This window comes from Bos indicus, chromosome 2, assembly GCF_029378745.1.
Source record: "Bos indicus isolate NIAB-ARS_2022 breed Sahiwal x Tharparkar chromosome 2, NIAB-ARS_B.indTharparkar_mat_pri_1.0, whole genome shotgun sequence".
NCBI classification, from domain to species: Eukaryota; Metazoa; Chordata; class Mammalia; order Artiodactyla; family Bovidae; genus Bos; species Bos indicus.
Window position 1 is genome coordinate 35,885,043 of NC_091761.1, and position 22,785 is coordinate 35,907,827.

The 22,785-nt window shown below is 37.5% G+C and overlaps 1 protein-coding gene and 1 long non-coding RNA gene across 9 annotated transcripts in view; one reads left to right on the forward strand and one right to left on the reverse strand.

The window, feature by feature from the left end:
- Nucleotides 1-22,785, forward strand: part of RBMS1 (RNA binding motif single stranded interacting protein 1) — a 220,137-nt gene that overhangs the window by 57,453 nt on the left and 139,899 nt on the right. The gene's annotated exons all lie outside the window — the stretch shown is intronic.
- On the reverse strand, nt 25-21,650 carry LOC139176115 (uncharacterized). Of its 2 annotated transcripts, none has more exons than XR_011560611.1 (4): nt 21,483-21,650; nt 9,937-10,057; nt 8,178-8,275; nt 25-5,869 (listed from the first exon to the last, which is right to left on the reverse strand). It is a non-coding gene; the product is annotated as an uncharacterized lncRNA (long non-coding RNA). The 2 variants fall into 2 exon arrangements; XR_011560613.1 differs by having other exon boundaries at nt 9,627-10,057.

Genomic DNA, 22,785 nt, shown 5'->3' on the forward strand with positions numbered 1-22,785 from the left:
TATAATATATTGAATACAGTTCCCTGTGCTGTATACTTCATCTGTTTTATATACAGCAGTATGTAGTTGTTAATCCCAAACTCATAATTCATCTCTGCCTGGCCCCATCCCCACTATACTCTTTGGTAACCATCAGTTTGTTTTTTATGTCTGTGAGTCTTTCTGTTTTGTAAATAAGTTCATTTATATCTGTTTTTTTTTTAAAGATCTACATATAAGTGATATCACATGTATTTGGCTTTCTCTGTCCAATTTACTTCACTTAGGATGCTAATCTCTAGGTCTATCCATGTTGTTGCAAATGGCATTATTTCACTTTTTATGGGCTAAATAATATTCCACTGTATGTATGTACCACATCTACTTTATCCATTTCTCTGTCAGTGAACATTTATATCGCTTCCATGTCTTAGCTATTGTAAATAGTGCTGCAGTGAACATTGGAGTGAATATCTTTTTGAATTAGAGTTTTCTTCAGATATATAAGGCTTTTTCATAATGTATAAATTGAGGAGAATAATTCCTACTCTTCCTTCCTCAGAGAGTGTGAGATTTAAATAAATAAAAGTATTCAGGACCACATAGAAGATATGATAACTGGTGATAAGAAAAATGTTGGGATACAAAAAATGAGAAAGAACTGAATTTAGAAAATACATACGTGTGTGTGTGTGTATTCCGCCAAAGGGGCTCAAGTCTCCTTAGAGAGTATTTTCAGTAGAGTATCTAGTTAAAGCATAGAAATAGTTTAAGATAATCCCAACGATTTCCAGAGAGAGTTAGTAAGACTTTTTGTTGTTGTCATTCTGCATGTCTCTCCCAGTTATGTAGACAGTTTGGGTCAGGCTGAACTGCCTTAGCCAAAATACCAGCCCCTTTAAATGTTTAATTTCTTGTAAAAACTGGGTAACGTGGCAGAATGCTTAACTATAGGAATCAGGATTGGGCTTGTCCTTTCTGCCCTGACATTCTATCATTTCTGTCCTTCCTTGACAGTACTTGTCTATGGTTGAAGATCCTTTTCATGGTCAATTTAATAAGGATTTTAAAACATCATCAGATAATTATCAGATAAAAATAATTCTAGATACCTGCTGACCATAGAATAGTTGACACATTTAACTGTATGCAGACATGCTTCGTTTTGTTGCACTTGGCTCTATTGCACTATGCAGATATTGTGCTTTTTACCAATTGAAGGTAACTGGCACTGAGCAAGTCATTTTCCCCACAGCATTTTGCTTATTTCATGTCTCTTTGTCACATTTTGGTAATTCTTGCAATATTTCAAACTTTTTATTATTATTATGTTTGTTATGGTGATCTGTGATGTGCGATCTTTGATGTTACTGTTGTAATTGTTTTGCCCATGTAAGATGACGAACTTAATCGTGTGTGATCTGACTGCTCCACCAACATGCTCTTCCCTGGCTCCCTCCCGCTCCTCAGGCCTCCCTGTTAGATAAAACAATTTTGAAATTAAGCCAATTAATAAACCTACAGTGACCTCAGAGTGTTCAAGTGAAGGAAAGTGTCACACATCTCTTATATTAAGTCAGAAACTAGAAATGATTAAGCTTAGTGAAGAAGGCATGTCATAAGCCAAGAGAGGGTGAAAGTTGCCTCCTTGGGCCAAACAGTTAGCCAAGTTTTGAGTGTAAATGAAAAGTTCTTGAAGGAAATTAAAAGCACACCCCAGTGAACACATAGATGATAAGAAAGCAAGCATCCTTATTGCTAATAATAGTGAAAATTTTAGTGGTCTGGATAGAAGATCAGACCAGCAACGATATTCCCTTAAGCTAAAGACTAATGCAGAGCAAGGCTAACTGTCTTCAATTCTGTGAAGGCTGAGAGAGGTGAGAAAGCTGCTGGAGAACAGTTCAAAGCTAGCAGAGGTTGGTTCATGAGGTTGAAGGAAAGAAGTTGAAGCCATCTTGATAACATCAAAGTGCAAGGTGAAGCAGAAAGTGCTAATGTTGTAGCAAGCTACCCAGAAGATCTGGCTAAGATAATTAATGAAGATGGCTACACTAAACAGATTTTTCAGTGTACACAAAACAGCCTTTTATTGGAAGAAGATGCCATCTAGGACTTCATAGCTAGAGAAGAGAAGTCAATGCCTGGCTTCAAAGCTTCAAAAGATGGACTGACTCTTGTTAGGAGCTAATGCAGCTGGTGATTTTAAATTGACGCCAGTGCTCATTTACCATTTTGAAAATCCTAGCATAAAAATTATGTTAAATTTGCTGTTCATGTGCTCTATAAATGGAATAACAAAGCCTGAATGACAGCACATCTGTTTACAACATGATCTACTGAATATTTTAAGCCCACTGTTGAGATCTGCTGCTGCTGCTACTAAGTCGCTTCAATTGTGTCCGGCTCTGTGTGATCGCATAGACGGCAGCCCACCAGGCTCCTCCGTCCATGGGATTCTCCAGGCAAGAATACTAGAGTGGGTTGCCATTTCCTTCTCCAACTGTTGAGATCTACTACTCAGAAAAAAGACTCCTTCAAAATAGTACTACCTGTTGGCAGTGTCTCTGTCACCCAAGAGCTCTGATGGAGATGTAAAATGAAGTTAATGTTTTCATGCCTGCCAGCACAACATTCATTCTGCAGCCCATGCATCAAGGAGTAATTTTGATTTTTGAGCCTTATTACTTAAGAAATACATTTTGTAAAACTGTAGTTGCCGTACTGATTCCTCTGGTAGATCTGAGCAAAGTCAAATGAAAATCTTCTGGAAAGGACTCATCATTCTAGCTACCATTAAGAACATTTGTGATTCATTGGAAAAGGTCAAAATATCAACATTTAACAGGATGTTGGAAGAAGTTGACTCCAGCTCTCATGGATGACTTGGAGAAGTTCAAGACCTCAGTGGAGGAAGTAACTGCAGATGTGGTAGAAATAGCCAGAAAACCAGAAGAAGAAGTGGAGCCTGAAGATGTGTCTGCTCTGCTGCAATTTCACGATAACATTTTAATTGCCAAGGAGTTGTTTCTTACGGATGAGCAAAGAGAGTGGTTTTGGAGATGAAATCTACTCTAGATGAAGATGCTATAAAGATTGTTGAAATGACAACAAAGAATTTAGAATATTAATAGCTGATAAAGCAACAGCAAAGTTTGGAAGGGTTAACTCCATTTTGAAAGAAATTCTACTGTGGGCAGAATGCTATCAAACAGCACTGCATACTAGAGAAAAATCATTTATGAAAGGAAGAGCCAATTGATGTGGCAGACTTCATCGCTGTCTTCATCTAGAAAATTGCCATAGCCATCCCAACCTTCAGCATCCACCACCCTGATCATTCTGCAGCCAATAACATTGAGGAAGACCCTCTACCAGCAAAAAGATTATGACTCACTGAAGGCTTAGATAATGGTTAGCATTTTTTTAGCAATGAAGTGTTTTTAAAATAAGGTATGTAACATTGGTTTTTTTAGACATATCACACATTTCATAGACTACTGTATAGTATAAATATAACCTTTATATATATTCATTATATAAATGAATAAATAAATGAATAAAATGAATATTCATTTTATTGTGGTGGTCTGGAGCCAAATCTGCAGTGTCTCCAAGTTTGTTTCTTCTCCAAGTGTCTCCAAGCATGTATAATAGTTTATTTCTTCAGTTGTCAGGGATCCACTAAATAATAGGCCTGTGCTATCAAATATGGGTAGCCGCTAACTGCCTGTGATTGTTTCAATTTAAATTTAAGTTAGTTAAAATAAAAACTTCAGTTCCTCAGTCAACCCTCAGCTATATTTCAAGAGCTCACCAGGTGCCATTTTGGACAGTAAACATGTGGAACATTTTCATCATTACAGAAGATTCTAATGGATGGCACTATTACAGACTATTTTCTAACCCATTTGCTGCTGTTTTTTTTCCTGCTATCTATCTCCCTCAAAGGCTTCCTCTTCCATGCTTGTTTGTTTCGGGTACACAGTGGGAAAAAAGAGATCAAACTCATGTCCAGTGTTTCTGTGTTTTAGTAGTGCTGATGAAAGAGTTGGTTACTGGATGGGCTGTAACTATTGACTAGAATAAGATTTCGGAAATATCTTTGAATTTAATTTATATGTATCACCCAAAATAGTGGTGTAGAGGTGGCTGTGTTTAGTTTTTAAATGGACTAGACTCACGTCTTCTTCGTTAAACACATCTCTTGAGCTAGTGATTACACTTCTCCTATTGAGTATTGTTTCATTATCTCTAAAAATTTTGTTTATTACAAACTCCTTTAGTAAGTGAAAATTAGGCCACCATGCTCTAGGCTTTTTCTCAGTTTAAACAAATTTCTGATCCAAGATGTGTTTGGATCTTGATATATGCCAATTAAAATATTGACTTTAAACAAAGAGGTCATAAAAAATATGTGATTAAAATGATTAGGAGTTGAGTCCTTATCACATAACCCAAAGTAAACGCAGATTGCACAATTCCGTACTTAAGTGGTGCCTCTCTGTTGTACAGGCATGTTTCTGGATATTCTAGATTGCTTCTAAATTATAGTGCTGTGTGTTGAGAGATTGATATTAAAATATACTTGGGAATTAAAATTCACTTTTGATGAATAGTTGTTTAAAAAGCTGTAAGATAGCACTGTGGAGACATGGTGTAAAAAAAGAAGTCTTCAAAACCAACTCACATTTCTTTGGATCAGAACCAGAAAAATTTGTGTAAGCAGTATATTTACCAAATGAATTTCCAGTAATGGAAGCCCATTTTTCACCTTAACATTGATGCTATTTATGCAAAGCCAGGCAACAAAATTATATCTTCATGTCACTTAATGTTTGCTACATGGACCAAATTTCAGTCATTTTTTAATTGTGAAGCTAAAAATAATGTTTGCTGCCGAAAACTTGAATTCTGTAACCAGACTTGTTTTACTTTCTTAACTTTATATCCAAGCCAGTGAGAATAGGTTCTTTCCCAGGAGATTCAGCCAGTTCACTAGGAGCATGAACCTCAGAAGAGACGATAGTTCATAGCTCCTCTCGTTGGACTTACATGGTATGAACTGCTTGAGGATTGGGTAAGAAGGGTGATATACCATGTGTGAATCGGCTTTGTTTTAGGCAGTCGGGCAGGATACTTAGCATATCTGTCCAGAATTCCAAATCATTAAATGAGATGCTTGTTTCCCAATCGCTCTGTCATGACACGTCAACGTGTCACAAACATTTCCCCGCAGTGTTGCAGCAAGCCTAGCTTTCCTCAAAGCTCTGGTTCCTTAGACACATTGCCACCAGGCTACCAGCATGGTCTGCCCATTCTCTCCCCACTCCCAAGCATTTTACAGTCTTTATGTCTGGATTTAGCTGAAGTCTTTTCTTGGCCAGGCTTGGTTTTCAGGTCCTAGTCTGAATTCCTTCACAGATGCCAAGTTGTTGCCACAAGGGGTTAAGTCAGTCTCTACACATAAGTCTAACAGTTTATCATTTAAATGACATTTCTTTGAGTGACAATCATTGCCAGTGTCCTATGAAACCACCATTTCTTTTATTTCCTAGAATTGGGAAAGGATTTGAGACACCAGGTGTAAAGGAACGGTGAAGAAAGAAGAGCGTTGGTTTGATGAACACTTGTGAACTTGACTGTTTCTTGTGGGCCAGAGAAATGTATTTGTGTCAGCCTTGCCCTTTCTTGCAAGCCCTTTCAGAATATTTTCCACAAAGTTATCTGTAGTTACCATTTGGGTCAGTCTCCTTCTCCCCGTTCTCCTACTGTGTATTATTTAGATCTCCATCATATTACTACTGTTCAGGTTCTGCTTTGTCACTTGGTCATTTGTGCCTGTCTCTTATTGAAATGGTTAGATTGTTCTTTGTATCTTCAGAAGCACCTATAATACAATATGATATGATATGATAATATACAACATAAAATAACACATTTAAATATAGATATATATTAAGTTCCTTAAATATAACAGATTCATATTCAATATAAAGTATTGAGTGCTTACTCTATATTGTATGAGACACTAGTGACAAAACAAAGAACAAAACAGGTATGACCCTTTCTTTCAAGGAGCTTTCGTCAGAGGATGGACATTAAACAGTAATTTAAACTGCAGCCTGATGAGTCTAGAAAAGGAGACATGCTGAGTGCTGTATGTGAAATGATACAAGAGGAGGACCTTGCCTCCTGTAGGGGATGGGAGAGATGATTTTCTGGTAGAAATGCTGTCTGTGGTGTCAGCTGAAACTTGGAGGATAAGTAGGAGTTAACCAGGCAGAGGAAGGGGAAAAGCATTGTACTCAGAGGGAACAGTGTGTAAAAAAGCATGTTGCTGGATTGGTTACCTTGAAGATACGAAGTGTTGAAAGACCAGTGTACTTGAAACACAGTGAGTGGGAAGAGAATGGTGCTGGAGGGGTAGACAGGCATCAACTCTTGCAAGGATTTGTGGGTCATGTGTGGAAGATTTGGTTCTTTACCCTAAAATCAAGAAATCACTACCACAAGGTATACAGCAGAAGATGCTTAATCTACATATTTATTTAATTAAACAGCCTCCAGCTTCTGGAATTTACACTTGCACTCATCGTGCTCATTTGTACGTTTTAGTCCAGGGAAAAGAAGTAGTATAACTTATACAGGTAATTGGAATATACTTTACCAAAGTTTGTTGATAATAAGATGCCTCCTCAGAAGAGAAAGAACTACCAGTCTGGATCTAAGGCTTTTGAATTTTAGTATTAGATGTGGACCGCTTGGTTTATTCTGATAACCTGGTCATCTTCCTCCCAATTTATTCTGGTTCTATTGTCTCAGTGACCATTCTTGAGTTCTGAGACCATTCACCCTGCCACCCCTCAGGAAAACTTAGCCATTAAAGGGAAGAACCCCAGTGATTTTTCTCTAGCTGGAGTTGTGTGTCCATTTCAATTATAAGCAGTCTCATGGAAAGCTTGAAGGAAGGAAAGGAGGGGAAGGGGCATCAAAATGCAAAGGGCCTGGGACTAGGCGTCCAATCATTACTTTGGTGAACTGGGGCTCAGAAAGATAGGAGGTTGCAAAATTTGTGGATGCATTGAGAATAAGGAAGGCAAGAACTTTTTTTTTTTTGAAAGTATAATTGACCTACAGCACTATGTTGGTTCCAGGTGCACAACATGCTTATTCAATAACTATATGTGACAAAGTCATCTCCAGAAGGTAAGAATTTTTGATGGATATTCTCAAATTTTAAATTGCTTGAAGATGCCAGTGCTTTGTGCATAGAAATTTTAGATGATCAACAGTTCTTAAATATCAAAACAAAACTAGAAGTGTGCATAAATAATCATAGGTTCAAAAAGTTGCTTATTACTTTTTGAATCCTTAAGACTAGTAGAAATGAAAAAAAAATTGTTTAACCAGTTCTTATTTTTTAAAAAAAGCACAAGAAAGAGTAATTTTTAGTCAATTGCATGATTATTTGGTGATCCTTACTATAGTTGTTGTTGTCGAATTTTACATGACTGAGCGACTGAACAATAGCAACAACTATACTGGGTACAAAATAGAAAAAAATAGAGATGCAGTATTTTCTTAGGAGAAACATATCTCTCTTATATGTTAACTTTGCATTTGCTTTTAAGCATTCTCAACTCTTGGATAAGGTATTTTGCCTCTGAGCCAGTTTCCTACTGCATGGTAGGGCTATAGGAGCTTGTGGATGTGAAAGGGTTTTTAAAAACTACTGTTTTTAAAAACATCTGTTTTTAAAAACAGATGTATTTACTGGTATTATTGTTGCAGTTATCTATTACTGAGGAATGAGTGAAGTCACTCAGTCGTCTCCGACTCTTTGCGACCCCATGGACTGTAACCAGGTTCCTCCATCCATGGGATTTTCCAGGCAAGAATACTGGAGTAGGTTGCCATTTCCTTCTCCAGGAGATCTTCCCCACCCAGGGACTGAACCCAGGTCTCCTGCAGAGACCTGGTAGGTAGGCAGACGCTTTACCATCTAAGCCACCAGGGAAGATCATACTGAGGAATAAACCATCTCAAATTTAAACCAATGATTTATTATTTTGCACAATACCCTGAGTTAACTGGGATCTGCTGGACGGCTCCAGTGTGACTTTAGGTCACTCATGTAGCTGCATGCAGTTGGGAGCAGAGCTATGGATAGAATGTCTTAAAATAAGTGTACTTACGTGCCTCACAGGTGTGTGGCTCTTGGCTGGAGTGCCTCTGTTCCCCTCCACCTGGCTTCCCATTCTGTAGGACCTCTCTCTCCATGTGGGCTCTCTACCTGGATACAGAGGAGCCCAGGCTTCTTTATGTGACATTTGACTGAAGGCTTTTTAAGACCTAGACCAGCAGGTTACTCAACAATATGTTTATATACTTCTGATCCATCACAAGACCATCCCACATACAGCAGGTGGAAAAATAGATTGCAAGTCTTGACTGAGGAGAGCAAACGCGCATTGGGAAAGTGTATGCAGACTGGGAGGGATTGTGGCAGCCATCTTTGAAACATTGTATGGACAGTTATTAAGTAAAGCTTGATAGATAAGAGATTCCACTCTCAATGAATAATCAGTTAGAAATAAACTCAACCTATACTACTTCTAGAAATTAAAAAGGTTTGTCATTTTTAATATGCATCATTTTTAATTTCTATCTTTGCATAATAACCATCAAATATATTCTTAGTAGTTATGCTAGTTGAAGGGGAAAATGTTGTCCCCTAAAAGCCTAATTCCTGATTTAGTTTTATTATTTAATAACAAAATGTACAGTAATCATACTTTTTATTGTTTCAGAAATTAAGTGCACTCTACACGTTTATTGATACAAAGGGAATTTGGATCTCCCTCTAGTGGCAGTAGGTTTTCTTTTCTTTTTTCAAAGAGCTTGCTTGAAATACTAAGATGGCTGACATATGTAACAGAACGTAGTTTCAAAAATCACTGGTTCTCACTGAGATGGGTGCTTTCTCCTGTGTGAGTTATGGTAGATTCTTTCATCTCTTATGAGAAATGTTCACCTTCCTAAGAAACAATGATCATATTATATGAAAAAAATTAAAAAGAGATTTTGTTTTTAAGTATAAAAACTTAAGACCCATCAATCAAGGTCTTAAGTGAAAATGATTATATTTGGACAATTAAAATAGATTGATCCTTCACTGAAAAATAAATTGAATTTTTAGTTTTTGTCTGAAGAATTATTTTTGGAGCAGATAAATGTATTTGACTGCAAAAATATTTAGAAAGAGAGCAATAGATAGTTACTGAAATGTGAAACTTGGGAAACACTAATCGCCAAAACAAAAATAAATAAATACAAAATAAAAATAGAGGTACCCAAACCTTCTGCTTTCCTCTAAAAAAAGTTCGAGTTCAGATTTTCTTAGCCAGTGGAGAAACAATATTCCTCATAGCCATCGCCATCATTGTACAAAAGGAAGCACCACGTCAAAGGGTGGGAATAGAAAAACAGGGACAATAGAATGTGTAAAGGAAGCTTTCCTATCTCCACCCCACCACCAAATAGAGTTAACTTAGTCCTGTTGTCTGTTCATTTACAGGCAGATCTATTCTAATTCTTTAAGAAAGGACATTTTCTATAATGCTATCAGAAAAAAACATTCTTACAAATGCTGTTTTCTCAACTCTTTCCTGAAGCTGATCCAAGTTACTTATCCTGCATTGTCTTTTCTGGCAGGCTGAGGTCCTCATCCCTCTCTTCTCTTTCCCACAGAGATAGCAGGATGACCAGGGGTGGTAGATGAAAATTCAGAGATTTTTTTTTTCTTTTTTGCTTTTTAAAATTTCCAGAAAGTAGAACCTAGGATTATCCAAATAATGTCAGGATATTTTTTGTTTGGGAGTAAACTATGAACTAGTAAGATTTCACGAAATTAATTAAACCATCCAATGAAAATTGAGTTTTTCTTTCCAATACCTCTTTTCAGTTCGACGTGTATAACCAAGTATGCGTCTCTTGTGGTCTCGATTACATCCGGTGTTTTTAGCTGGCAGCATTTCCTCTGTTGAGGCCCCACTTGATTTGCCAGACTTCATTTCTGTGAATATAAAGAGAAAACCAAGTTGTATGAGACAGTGGAATTTAAGAAAAAAAATCAAGTGTTAGGATAACATTGATTTTTGAAATAAAAAACCAGCACTAAATCTGTTACAAACTGATCCTTCGATTATGAAAAATATATAGGCTACAAAAGTACTTGGAAAGTCTTATAGCCATCTTTTAACCATGCAGTATGTTTTCTTTTGAATATATATAAAAATTTAATTCAACCATCAGGGACCAAAGAAGCCCCTCCTTTGTAGTTGTACGGATCTGGAATAATGAAAGTGAATTTGCAATTCTTAAAATGGTGTTTTCTTCCAGTTCTCATAGAAGTGTTTTTGGAACAGTGGTCTGTACTAACAGCTGTATTCAATCTTGAGTAAAAGTCACTTCCTGAAGAGAATGAAATTCAACTTAACATTCAAACTTGCCCGGAACGTAATCCTGTGGGGCGGGTGTACTATGTGATTATGAAACTGGGCATGGGCACCCTGCTGAGGTGGTTTCTTGTAAATAGTACCCAACAGAAACCGTTAATCGGTGCCAGTGCTTTGAACTGAGGATTTAATCATCTAAAAGCATTGCTTCTTCATACACAAAACCATCTTAATTTGCAAGAATTTTCCTCTTTGGTATTTTGAAAATATAATTCCCTTCTGGAATTATATTTGTATGGAATCTGTATCTTTATCTACACACACTCATATATATAGATAGATAGATATACATATATATGTGCATATGTTTATATATATTTAAGCTTCTCAGATTTTTTAAATTGTCATTCTTAGTTTCAGGCAAGTTTGTTTTTGATTTTTTTTAATTCATTCACTATAATGAACCTAGTTTAAATAGAGTTTTTGTTCCTGGCCTCATAAGGTTAATTGATTACACGTAGAGATATGAGAAGTACAGTTTTAGCCACTTAATATCTATTTTAAAAATATCTTTTAGATAGATATTACTAACTTTTACTGTCCTAAATATTGTACTTATTTATTTTAAAGAAACAAATGTGTATCAGTATAATTTGGACATTGTTAATGGAATCATGCTTTAGGTGGAAAAGTTTTTACTGAATCAGTTGTTTCATTTATATATCACTCTTCTGATGACTCAATAGTGATTACATGGTTTTCAATCAAACCATCAAACTGAAACAAAGAGAAAGTCTGACATGTTAAGCCAGAATTAACAAACATATATAAAAATTCCAGCCTTCTCAATTTGTCGAAATCAAAACCATTTCCTGCTTACTTTGGTAACAAAGGAGGGAGCGAGGCTTTCTTCACTCCTTGACGAAATCTCCCAAGTTGCCTTGAAGACCTTTGTTTATAATGTCTTCATGCATTCTTTTCTTTTTGACATGCTCCCCTCCCTCCAGTGAGATACTAATTAAAGAGAGGCCACTGTGACCCGAGATGGTTTAAAAGTCACCAGGAATGAGGCAGCAGGGCAAATCTGGACAGGAAGTGCTCATTCCTAAAATATAACACAGCCCTTAAGACCATCTTATCAAAAATCTATTGGCTTCTAATAGCAAAAAAAAAAAAAAAGTGCTTCCTTTGATTTAGAAGATATACACTTAAACCCAAAATAGAATCTCTAAAACTTATTTAGACAATCCGGCATATGTACACTTTTTAGAAGAATTTGAAACATAACATCATCTCATATATTAAATGGTATATTAAATGGTCATTTTAGAGACATTGAAACACATAAGCATTAATGACATATTTGGAGTTTCATTTTGGTTTTTGTTGTTGTTTTTGTGGGGAGAGAAACCTATATCTTGGCATTCCTTTTAAAGAATTTGAGACAGCTCAGATTGTATGTAAGAACCTTGGTTTTCTCATATACAGAAAATAGCAACACTTTAATTGGGATGATAAGATACCAGCTGATCATGTAGGTGCAATTAGGGCAATTTTGTTAATAATAAAGATTTGAAAGAAATGGAGATAATTTAGTAACTTAATAAGCAGGTGGTTCTGCCTGACATCAAATTATTTCCCTCTTGAAATGACTTGCTGTTGCTAAGTTCTAACTTTCAAGAAGCAGTTTCTTATATAACTGTGTTAGTATTGTTTAGCAAGATGCTTTTAATCGCAAGTAATAGAGACCCTCTACTGATTGTTAATTAATGGAGGTGGGGTTGTTCTAAGAATGTATGAATAGGAATCATGAGTCTCTTATGAGACCAGACCTCAAGGGAACCCATGAAGACTGCCTTACCAGGCCTTGGGATTGGCAGGAACCATAGTGGCTGTGGGCCTTGTTAAACCAACTGGATGACTGGTCTCAGTTCAAGGCACCAATCAAAGAACAGGAGTTTTAAGTTTTCCTTCTTGAGTGTCCTTCATTTCTGTCCCCCAGTTGCTCATTTTTTAGCTGCTTTCTGTGTCTGGCTACTTTGCTTCTTGCTGTCTCTTGGAAGCTCATTCCTCCATTCCTCTGAGTCTCAGTGTTGTTGGAAATCCTTGCCCTGTGAGTCACTATTACAAGTGATGATTCCTCTGTCTCATTGTTTCTGTTTCCTCCCAGCTTCAGCTTAGTCATGGCCCCTCAACTGCCTCACGGCTTCCCTCTCTGTGCACAGCTCCCAAAGGTTTGACTACAGTAAACTCCCTGCAAATATTGGTTGAATGAATAGATGAGGAATGTTGTTAGGGTATTACTTTATCTTCTCTTTCAATCAAATTTTTAAGGAGCTAGTAAGATATAATCTGCCTGCAATGCAGGAGGCACAGGAGACGTGGGTTTGATAGGTGTGTCAGGAAGATCCCCTGGAGTAGGAAATGGCAACCCACTCCAGGATTTTTGCTTGGAGAATCCCATGGACAGAGGAGCCTGGAGGGCTACAGTCTGTGAGGTTGACCTTCAAAGAGTCAGACATGACTTAGTAACTAAACAACAATGAAGAGATGATCAATTCCTCATTGTCTTAAGGCGACCATCCCCTTTTATGCTTGTTTTGTAAGTCCTCTACCTTCCAATAGCTGCTAATCTTTTAGCTTTTGGTTGCTTGGGATATAAAAGTTAACACCAGGTCAGAGTTCTCAATTCTTTATTCCTTGTCCTTCACTTTTTTTTTTTTTTTAAATAAAGGTGAAAGGGAGGTTCTAAAGTTTATTTTGTAAAAATCTTTCCCAGATTCTGCAACTTGTATAATAGTTTATGAGGAGATAGTAGGCATGATTAGATCCAAATGGGCAATTATGTTTTTCATTTAAAAGTTTTCATCCAAAACTTGGGTTGAAGAAGAACCTGAAGAGCAGTTCAATATTCAATAAAATACATTAAAAAAAAAAAAAAAAGATTCAGTTGCTCAGATTTCCCTGTTAGAGCATGACTATCCAAAGTTGGCAGTTAATGGGGCTTTCATTCTTCTGGTACTTTGGAAATGATCAGCGTTCCCAAAGGCATTTGAGAGTGTTTTCCCTCATTAGAGGAAAAGTGCTTTTCCAATTCTGAGGACTTTCTGTGTGAAAACAAAAAGAAAATAGATAATAAAAGTGCTACATGAGCATGAGAAAATTTTTCTCTTTAATTTTATGAAAATGGTAGATTTTTTCCCCTTGGACTCATATACCAATACATTTAAAATAACTTTTGTTTGTAGAGTTGCAACTGTGTGCAAGCCATTGAGCTAGACCCCTAGCTCTTAACAAGCCTATGAATTCCAGTGAAATGCACAGTTGGATATAAGCAAAGTACACTACAAATGGCCATGATAGGGAGCAAATAGATTTCAGTGGTGATGAGAGAGAGAGACAGATAACACAGTGAAGGCTGAGCAGGGAAACAGAGGCTCAAGGCAGCTAGGACCATGGGACTGGACCCCTAGAGAAAAGCCAGGATTGGCTCTCTAAATGTGGACTCCTTTATTTAGGGTGATTACTGAAGTGCTAGTCATGGGTGAACTCATATATAGAGTAGAATCTAGAGCAGAGAAGAAAATGAATGCAAAGGAGGACGACTGAAAGAATAGACATTTATGAAGAATTCCATGAAGGTGAGTTACAGAACTAAATCATGTTGAATGAGGGCCAAGAGGCAGCTGCGGGTAAGCGGTAGGGGCGGAAGCTAGATCACAGTGGTCTGTAGCTAGAAGGGAAAGAGAAGGTATAAACATCCACTGATGGGTGGTCTTTTAAGAACTTTGCCAATTAATAAGAGAAAGAATAAAATAGCTTAAGAAGCAAAGAAGCGATTTTCCTTCTCTTAGGATAGAAAAGATTTAAACAAGTTAGTTTACAGGAAGAAAAAGCCATTGCATCTTCTGTTATTTCTAAAAGGAAAATATATTCATGTATTACTTTCATAGAAAAAAAAGGAAGAAAAAAGGAAGATATAGAAGTTGGGTTGGGGAGATATGTGTGGGGGATGGGAGAGGAAGTAATAGGGAAATTCATTTGAAATCAAGGATTCAGATGGAAATTTACATCTCGAGAAGAACAGGGAACGTCTCTACTACTTAGTAGTGAAGAATGCCAAGAAAAAATATATATTTGATCATCACATAAATAATGTCCGTTGATCTCTATGTTATCATTTTTCAATGAAGAGTGAGATTTCCAGTTTTAGGGGAAAAAAATTAAAGGTTTGGAATTCTGTGGGGGATGAGATAGGAAGTCACTTGGAAATGAGTAAAGTGAGCGTTATGCTTAAGTGAATTTTTCATGAAGCCAGTGAGCATGATTATGACTTGCCATTGTCAGCAATGCAGGAGGAGGAATGGAAAAATCTGATGGTCAGAACTGCTTGTGTGTAAGACAGGATGAAATGGCTGTGGATGCTGAGCACTGGAAAGAACAAACTTGGTGTCCCTGATTTGGGGCTTTAGATTCATTAGAAAGTGAAACGTGTGTGTATGGTGGGGGTGCTGTTGGTAATGGTGGTGGCAGTATGACCAGATGGAGCAGAAGAATGAAAGGATACAGAGAATGAAGGGGAAGCTTACATTTCTACATCTGGGATGGGAAGAATAATGGTGGTGTCAGATTAATGAAGCAATGCCTATAAAGTACTTAACAACAATGTCTGGCACATATTATGCACTGAAAAATGTTATCTCAAACTATTATCTTTATTAATAAGAGCACAGAAAAGATAGAAAAATGGGCATTTCAGGACTCGATGGCATGCAACAGTGTTAGTCATTGAAGTCAAGCAAGTATGCAAGTTTTCTTAAAGTGGAGTTCAAGCACCAACCTGTAAAGTTGGGATTTTAGTTGACATGATATTACCTAGGAAAAGCTCTTCAGTTCAGTTCAGTTCAGTCGCTCAGTCATGTACGACTCTTTGCAAACCCATGAATCGCAGCACGCCAGGCCTCCCTGTCCATCACCAACTCCCGGAGTTCACTCAGACTCACGTGCATCGAGTCAGTGATGCCATCCAGCCATCTCATCCTCTGTCGTCCCCTTCTCCTCCTGCCCCCAGTCCCTCCCAGCATCAGAGTCTTTTCCAATGAGTCAACTCTTTGCATGAGGTGGCCAAAGTACTGGAGTTTCAGCTTTAGCATCATTCCTTCCAAAGAAATCCCAGGGCTGATCTCCTTCAGAATGGACTGGTTGGATCTCCTTGCAGGAAAAGCTCTTAGCTATGCGCAAAATTATGTTGAAGGTGAATATATGAAGATGACTTGTAATTTAACAAACTGAACTGTCTTATTTGCTTCTTTCTTCCCCAAACCCCGTAACAGAGGTGTTGTTGTTTTTTCCCGTTTTACAGTTAAACAGATTTAGGTGAAGATTCCTAAGTTATCAAGTGTTAGAATTTTCTTTTGAACCTGGCAGTTTTTATTGAAAGCCCATGCCTTGCACATTACTCCACGCTATAAACAGCAGTGACGATCTGGAGGTGATATGAGACAGAGTGCGTTTCAAGGGCTGTGCTGTTTTGCATTGAAGAGGAACATGGAAAAGGCAGATGCCTCTTGGTGTGGGGAAGACAGAATTAACCACTGGAATTTCAAGGAAAATTGTGTCATGAGGAGAAAGTAATTCTCAGCTGCTTTAGTCATTCTGAAATACATTTTGGTACCATCTTGGGTTATAATAAAATAAATCCTTACCTGTGAAAACATTTCATCAGTACCAAAGCCTCTTATGTCAAGAGGCTATAATTTTTATGCACTTCTTTTTTTTTTTCACGAAAAAGAACAAAACATTATATTCTGTAACATACAAGTTATAGACATCTCTCTTATGTCTGCATGCATGCTAAGTTGCTTCAGTTGTGTCTGACTCTCTGCGACCCTATGGACCAGCCTTCCAGGCTCCTCTGTCCATGGGATTTTTCAGGCAAGAATACTGGAGTGGGTTGCCATGCCCTTCTCCAGAGAATCGTCCCAAACCATGGATCAAACCCGTGTCTCCTGCAACTCCTGCATTGCAGAATTCTTTACTGTTGAGTCACCAGGGAAGCCCATCTCTTTTATCTCTGTCTATATAAGTAGAGCTGAAATTAAATGCTTGTTTTTTCTGGGTTCTTATAACTTACCCTCTGGTTCATTATTTGTAACAGTGTTTTTCAGATAAGGATGGGAGTGTGTGTCTTCATCCTTTTTGACACAGAATCATATAGAAGTAAGCCACAGTGACTGATGGGAATATCCAGTCCAGTATTCCTCAGGTGTGCTGGACTGGAAAAGAGACTAAGAACAACTGATTTATGGTGAAGCCAGGCCAATAAGTACTTGCTGAGTGCTCACAGGATGCCTTTTAACATAGTAAATACTGGAGAGTACCTGGTAAATCTTGGTCATGGTTTCATCAGTAGAGGAGTTTACAGTGTAAAGACATTAGATTGACCTAACTTAGGCATTTAATACAGTCCTTAGAAAATATAGCAAGAGGTCTTGGAAAATAGATGAAAGTAGGAAAAACTCAGAGGGGGTGGACCATGAGCTGTGATTTCAACAGAGCAAACAGAGGGAGGGATGAATGTGGTTTGGCTGATGGAAAAACAGAGGCTGTTTCCTGGCAAAACTCAGAGCCAGAAAAGAGTGAGTTCATCTGCAGCCAAAACACAAATAGTAGCCGGAAGAGAGGTAAAGGAGGAAAGGAGTTAGAAAGAGTGCTTTACCGGGGATGATCAGAAATTGCACTTGATGTGGGCGTGTTAGGAAGTACAGGGATGTGGCCAAAGAGGTCATAACAAAAGTATTTTAGAAGCAATGCAGACATCAATTTGGAACAAATAAGGACTGGTTAGAAGAAGAAACAGAAGAGATTCCAGCAGTTCTAGTCTGAGGAAACTAATGGATATAAGATATCGAAAATGAAAAGAGAATCAGTAAGGATGAAAATGAAAAGAGAATCAGTAAGGACCATAGAGGCACTGCTGATTTAGAAGATGGGCATTTTCACTGTCGACTGTAGAAACTGACTGAATCCTGATATGTTTCATCACTTGGAATTAGATAGCATTTTCCAACAGATTTGCTGTCACTCTTGTACTATTCAGACTGTAGTCTCATATATCAACTTTTTTAAATGTTTTTCTCTTTTTAGGAGAAAAGAGCAAAGTGGACAGATAGAGTAGTTATTTCAAAGAAAACTTCCTAGCTGTTGGAGCACCAAGAATCAATTTGCCTTGGTTTCTGCAGTCCTCTGAAAACCAACCTCACGAGGCATTTAGTACACTGGATCATCTCAAAATACTTCAATTCTGAAAAATTTCAAATATATGCTAAAGTAGAGGGAATATCTTGGAGAAGGCAATGGCACCCCACTCCAGTACTCTTGCCTGGAAAATCCCATGGACGGAGGAGACTGCTAGGCTGCAGTCCATGGGGTCGCGAAGAGTCGGACACGACTAAGCGACTTCACTTTCACTTTTCACTTTCATGCGTTGGAGAAGGAAATGGCAACCCACTCCAGTGTCCTTGCCTGGAGAATCCCAGGGACAGGGGAGCCTGGTGGGTTGCCATCTATGGGGTTGCACAGAGTCCAGACACAACTGAAGCGACTTAGCAGTAGCAGCAGCAGAGGGAATATCTTCAACAATTATGAACAATTTGCCTATTCTTATTTACTGATAGAATTTGTCATGTGATAAAATGAACCAATCTACATGATTTTCAATTATAAGAGTTTGTATATCTACTTTTTAAAAATTTGGTAATTATCAAAACTTAAATTATGTTTTTTTTAAAAAGAAAGGAGACAGGGTATAGAAATGGGAAAAAGTCTCTACCATGATTTGCAATATTTTGTACCCTGATTTACTTAAATGATGTCCCTGGTAAATAGCTTAAATGAAGTCTAAAACTTCTTAAAAGAGCCCCTAAATAGAATATATTTTCAAATCACTCAAGAAATCATGAATTACAGAAGCTGGAATGATATTCTTTAATACTGAAGAAGTTTGGCTAGTAAATTCAAATTTATAATCTGTCATTGAATTAGCATATCTTAAAATCATAAGCTGGTTGTACTTTAGGACATAATAATATGTGTTTCAAAAGGACTCTCATGCACTTTAAACATATTGCTTATTTATTCATTAAACCAATATTTGAATGCCTAGTGTGTGCCAGGTCCTGAGTTAGGGACTTAGAATATATTGGTGGTTGGATGTGTTAATAATTTCTATAAGGTAATATTCAGTGTGAAATCAATTATAATTTTCTCTTATAACAAGGGAAAAGTTACAGATAAATGAAATTCATAGATAACCTCCAACCAACATTTTGACCAACCTCAAGTGAATTAATAAGTTGACCAGTTTGTTTCACTTTTTCCTATGGGTTTTATCTTCACATCAGCAATGAAATGACTAAAAGGAAAGGTGCATGAGGAAGGAGGAGGAAATGGGACTTGGTTGATTCCTGAACAAATATGAGCCCTCGGATTCCAACAGCTACTAACAGTCGTTGCTCTAAGTGTGAACCATTTATATCTTTTTCTATAACTGAGTCATCTCACCTGCTAAGTTATTGTTTTGATTCACTTTGTAATTTCATATCAATTTTAAGAGTTGTGATAACCATTTTAGATATGTCTTTCTATCCGAGTTACCTGATTCACATAAAAATTACTTTTCCAAATGGAAGTGCTGGATGACTGAGAATTACTACTCCAGGCTTTGCTAAAAGGTAGACTTTTAGGTTGGAATTGATGCTAAGTGCCAGAACAGCCCTGAACAACCTTTTGAGTGTGCGTGTGCCCACTTGCATGCATTTGTGTGACTTAAACTTGGTAAAGAAGTAACATCTGGGATGAATGTTCTTAAGTTTTGTTTGTAACTGACAGCTTTAGAGCACTGATAACAAGACGTGGAGTGGAGAAGTCTGATAAATGTCTACAGATTTACGCTCATCTCCTTTCCACTTTTCTTATATAAATGTGCTCTGTATCTAAAGCACTAGGGGTAGAAGTTGAGGTGATTGTTAGGAGGTGGGGTGGCTGAGAGGGAAGCTGACAGCTCTGTTTGTTCCTTTGTGAGATTAGGGTAAAGTTTCTCATTCTGACTCGTGGAGACTGTGCTCACTAGTAAGACACAGTCAGATCTTGGAAAAACTGACGGTGTGAGTCATTTGCTTGCAGTCACCTAGTAGCTCTTGGTTCTTGTGAAGGTTAAAAATGAGTGTTTGCAAAAATGTGTTTCTGGAGCCTAAGCTGTAAGATGAACATGTGTGTGCACGGTATCCATGCACTGTCTTCACACACCTGTGTGCCATTCTGAACAGATTCTAGTGCTCACTTTTTTCACATTTCAGCATTGCTGAAATCAGGATGCATCTTACAATTTATGATGTTCTGTAATTGCTATTGTCCATTTTTTTTTTAAATGTTAACATCTCTGTAATCGTTAAGCATATTATAATCAGTGGCATCTTATATTTATATCCAAATATTTATAGGAAACTGATCTCAGAGATTTGTAGGCCATTTCACTTTCCCTTCAAAAGTAAAGCAAGAAGATTTATTCTGACAGTAATAGTTGAGGTCAAGAGAGAAACCATTTCCTTTATTATAAGTAACATACAAATGCAAAATGCAACATTCATTACAACCTCTCTTAGGATCCCAAGTGATCGAAAGATTAGGATGCAAATTTATCATGCTTAATATAAGCTGTAAAATGTATTCTTTAAGCTTTGATCCCTCCATTTCTCACATTCAGCTCTTTCTAGTTTCACCTCATGATCATTTTCAAAAGAGGATGCAAATCATCATTTGTCATGTGTGTGTGTGTCTGTGTCTCTCCCTGTGTGTGAGTGTGTAAGAAAGCTATCGTTCCTCATTCATTCACACCTCCAGCAGAACCTACTATGTGTAGGACAGTGGGCTAAGGAACTCATTAGAGATTTACAGACTATTTAAGCAATCTTACAAGATTGTTAAGACTCAAAGTAAGATGACTCCACCCTCACTTTTATGGGTCAGGCAGTGTAGAATATAGAAAAAAGCTATATACAATCTACAGAAGACACAGATACAAGTCCTGGGGTAGGAATATAATGAATAGGTTCAGAATTGGAGGCTGTTTAACAAAGAACCTTCTAAAGAAATGGCTAAATACGGATAGATTTAATTTATTATCAGTCATGGTGTCCAAGGGCTTCCCTGATAGCTCAGTTGGTAAAGAATCCTTCTGCAATGCAGGAGACCGCAGTTCGATTCCTGGATCAGGAAGATCTGCTAGAGAAGGGACAGGCTACTCACTCCAGTATTCTTGGGCTTCCCCAGTGGCTCTGCCTGCAATGTGGAAGACCTGAGTTCAATCCCTGGGTTGGGAAGGTCTCCTGGAGAAGGGAAAGGCTACCCACTCCAGTATTGTGGCCTGGAGACTTCCATAAACTGTATAGTCCATGGGGTCCTAAAGAGTTGGACACAACTGAGTAACTTTCACTTTCACTTTCATGGTGTCCAAGGAGAGACAGTTACATTCATTCTATATTGAGTTATTTCTTGAGTGATTATTATATGTCAGGCACGGGAACTAGCATTTAATCATTCTTTCCAACCTTGAGGTCCTGCTTCATGACCTAAGTCAAATTGTTTAACCTACCTGAGGCTCACTCTGCTGTTCAAAACAAGTGGATCATGCCAGCCTGCTACCTTCCCTGAGACTTTAATGAGATGTACAATAAAGCATTTTGTAAATTATAATATTTTTATAATATAATAAAATATAACAAAATAATGTAATATAATATATGCCTGCTTGCCTGCCAAGTCGCTTCAGTCACGTCTGACTTCTGTGGGCTGTAGCATGGACATCTCCTCTGTCCATGAGATTCTCCAGGCAAGAATGTTGGAGTGAGTTTCCATGCCCTCCTCCAGGGGGTCTTAACTCATCTCCTGAGGCTCCTGCGTTGCAGGTGGGTCATTTACTGCTAAACCACTGGGGAAGCCCAGTATAACATACAGGTCTGAAAAATGTCCTCAGAAATTACCTACTTCTTCCTCCTAGTGCTTCCTCCAATTTAGAAGAATTTTTCACAGGATTTTAACATTGAATAATCCTTTAGTTGAAACTTCAGCACGTCTGCCAGTAGATTAAATATTAGATTGGGAGGTGAAGGAAGGGTGGTTCTGGGAGGATCTTTTTAGTATGCTGTCAGCATTCTGGGAGTGTTCTTTATAGTTTGGAATTAGGAACTGCTGATGTCATGATCAGTCATATTGTCATGACAATATCAGAATTTCCTCCTTTGCCTTTTCTTCGCTTGGGGAGTATCAATTTGCCACAGGTCTGTCATTGGTTTGTCCCGTATGTTAAGTGTATTAGATAACCAGACACTCAGGGTAGGGAATTTTTATAAGCTCCTTATGTAGCCCTTTGCAGTACTCTTAACTAAATATGCTGTTACTGGAAAGTTTGCCTTCATCTACCCCATCTGAATAGAAATTTATTCTAATTTCATATTTTCTTATGTGAACCTTAACATTTATAATTTAGTGGAGAATAGAAAGCTTTTTAGCATTCTCACTTATTATTCTGTTATCCTCCTCTTCAGGTAAAATTAACTTAATGCTCCTGTTAGCAACTAAAGAGAAAGGAAACTGTTTTTTTTGTTTTTTTCTTCTGTATTTTGAATGCTTTAAACCCTAATTTGTGCTGTGGATCCCAGGTTTTGCATAGACATTGTTTATGTCTCCCAGCATTTAGGAATGTCTTATGCCGTTTGTCGTTCTTGGCTTATATGAGGGTTTTGTTTGTCCAAGGTAGTTGTTCAGCCTCTCCAAATTTTCATTCAAACAGTTGATTTTTACCTATGGAAAGGTGATGGTTACTCCAGATTTGAGTTTTGTTTTTCATGATTTAGAGATTTTTTTTTTTTTGGCTCTAGTTTTTCACAAATTCTGTAGACTTCCTAAGTACTTTCTGTCTCTTCCCAAGTCATGTAGGAAGAGGTGAATATAATTAGCTGTTTCCACAGCACATCACCCCCTCCCTGCCTCACTTCAGCTTATCCTTTACACATAGTCTGATTACTACAGACTATTTTTTCCTATTTTTATAGAAAAACATAGGAAAGAAATTTAACTTACAGAGAACCTATGCCAGGAATTTGAGTGAGCTTTGATTTTATTAACTAATCTGCAAGAGCAAGGACGTAACTAATTTATGATAGGCTATACCTAAAATTTTTTTAAGTGTAAATTATTTGTTTGAAATTTAGAGGATGTTGTGCCACAGAAATAAATATCCTAAATGATGATTAGGATGTTAGTTGTCTGATAAGCATTTATGAGTCCC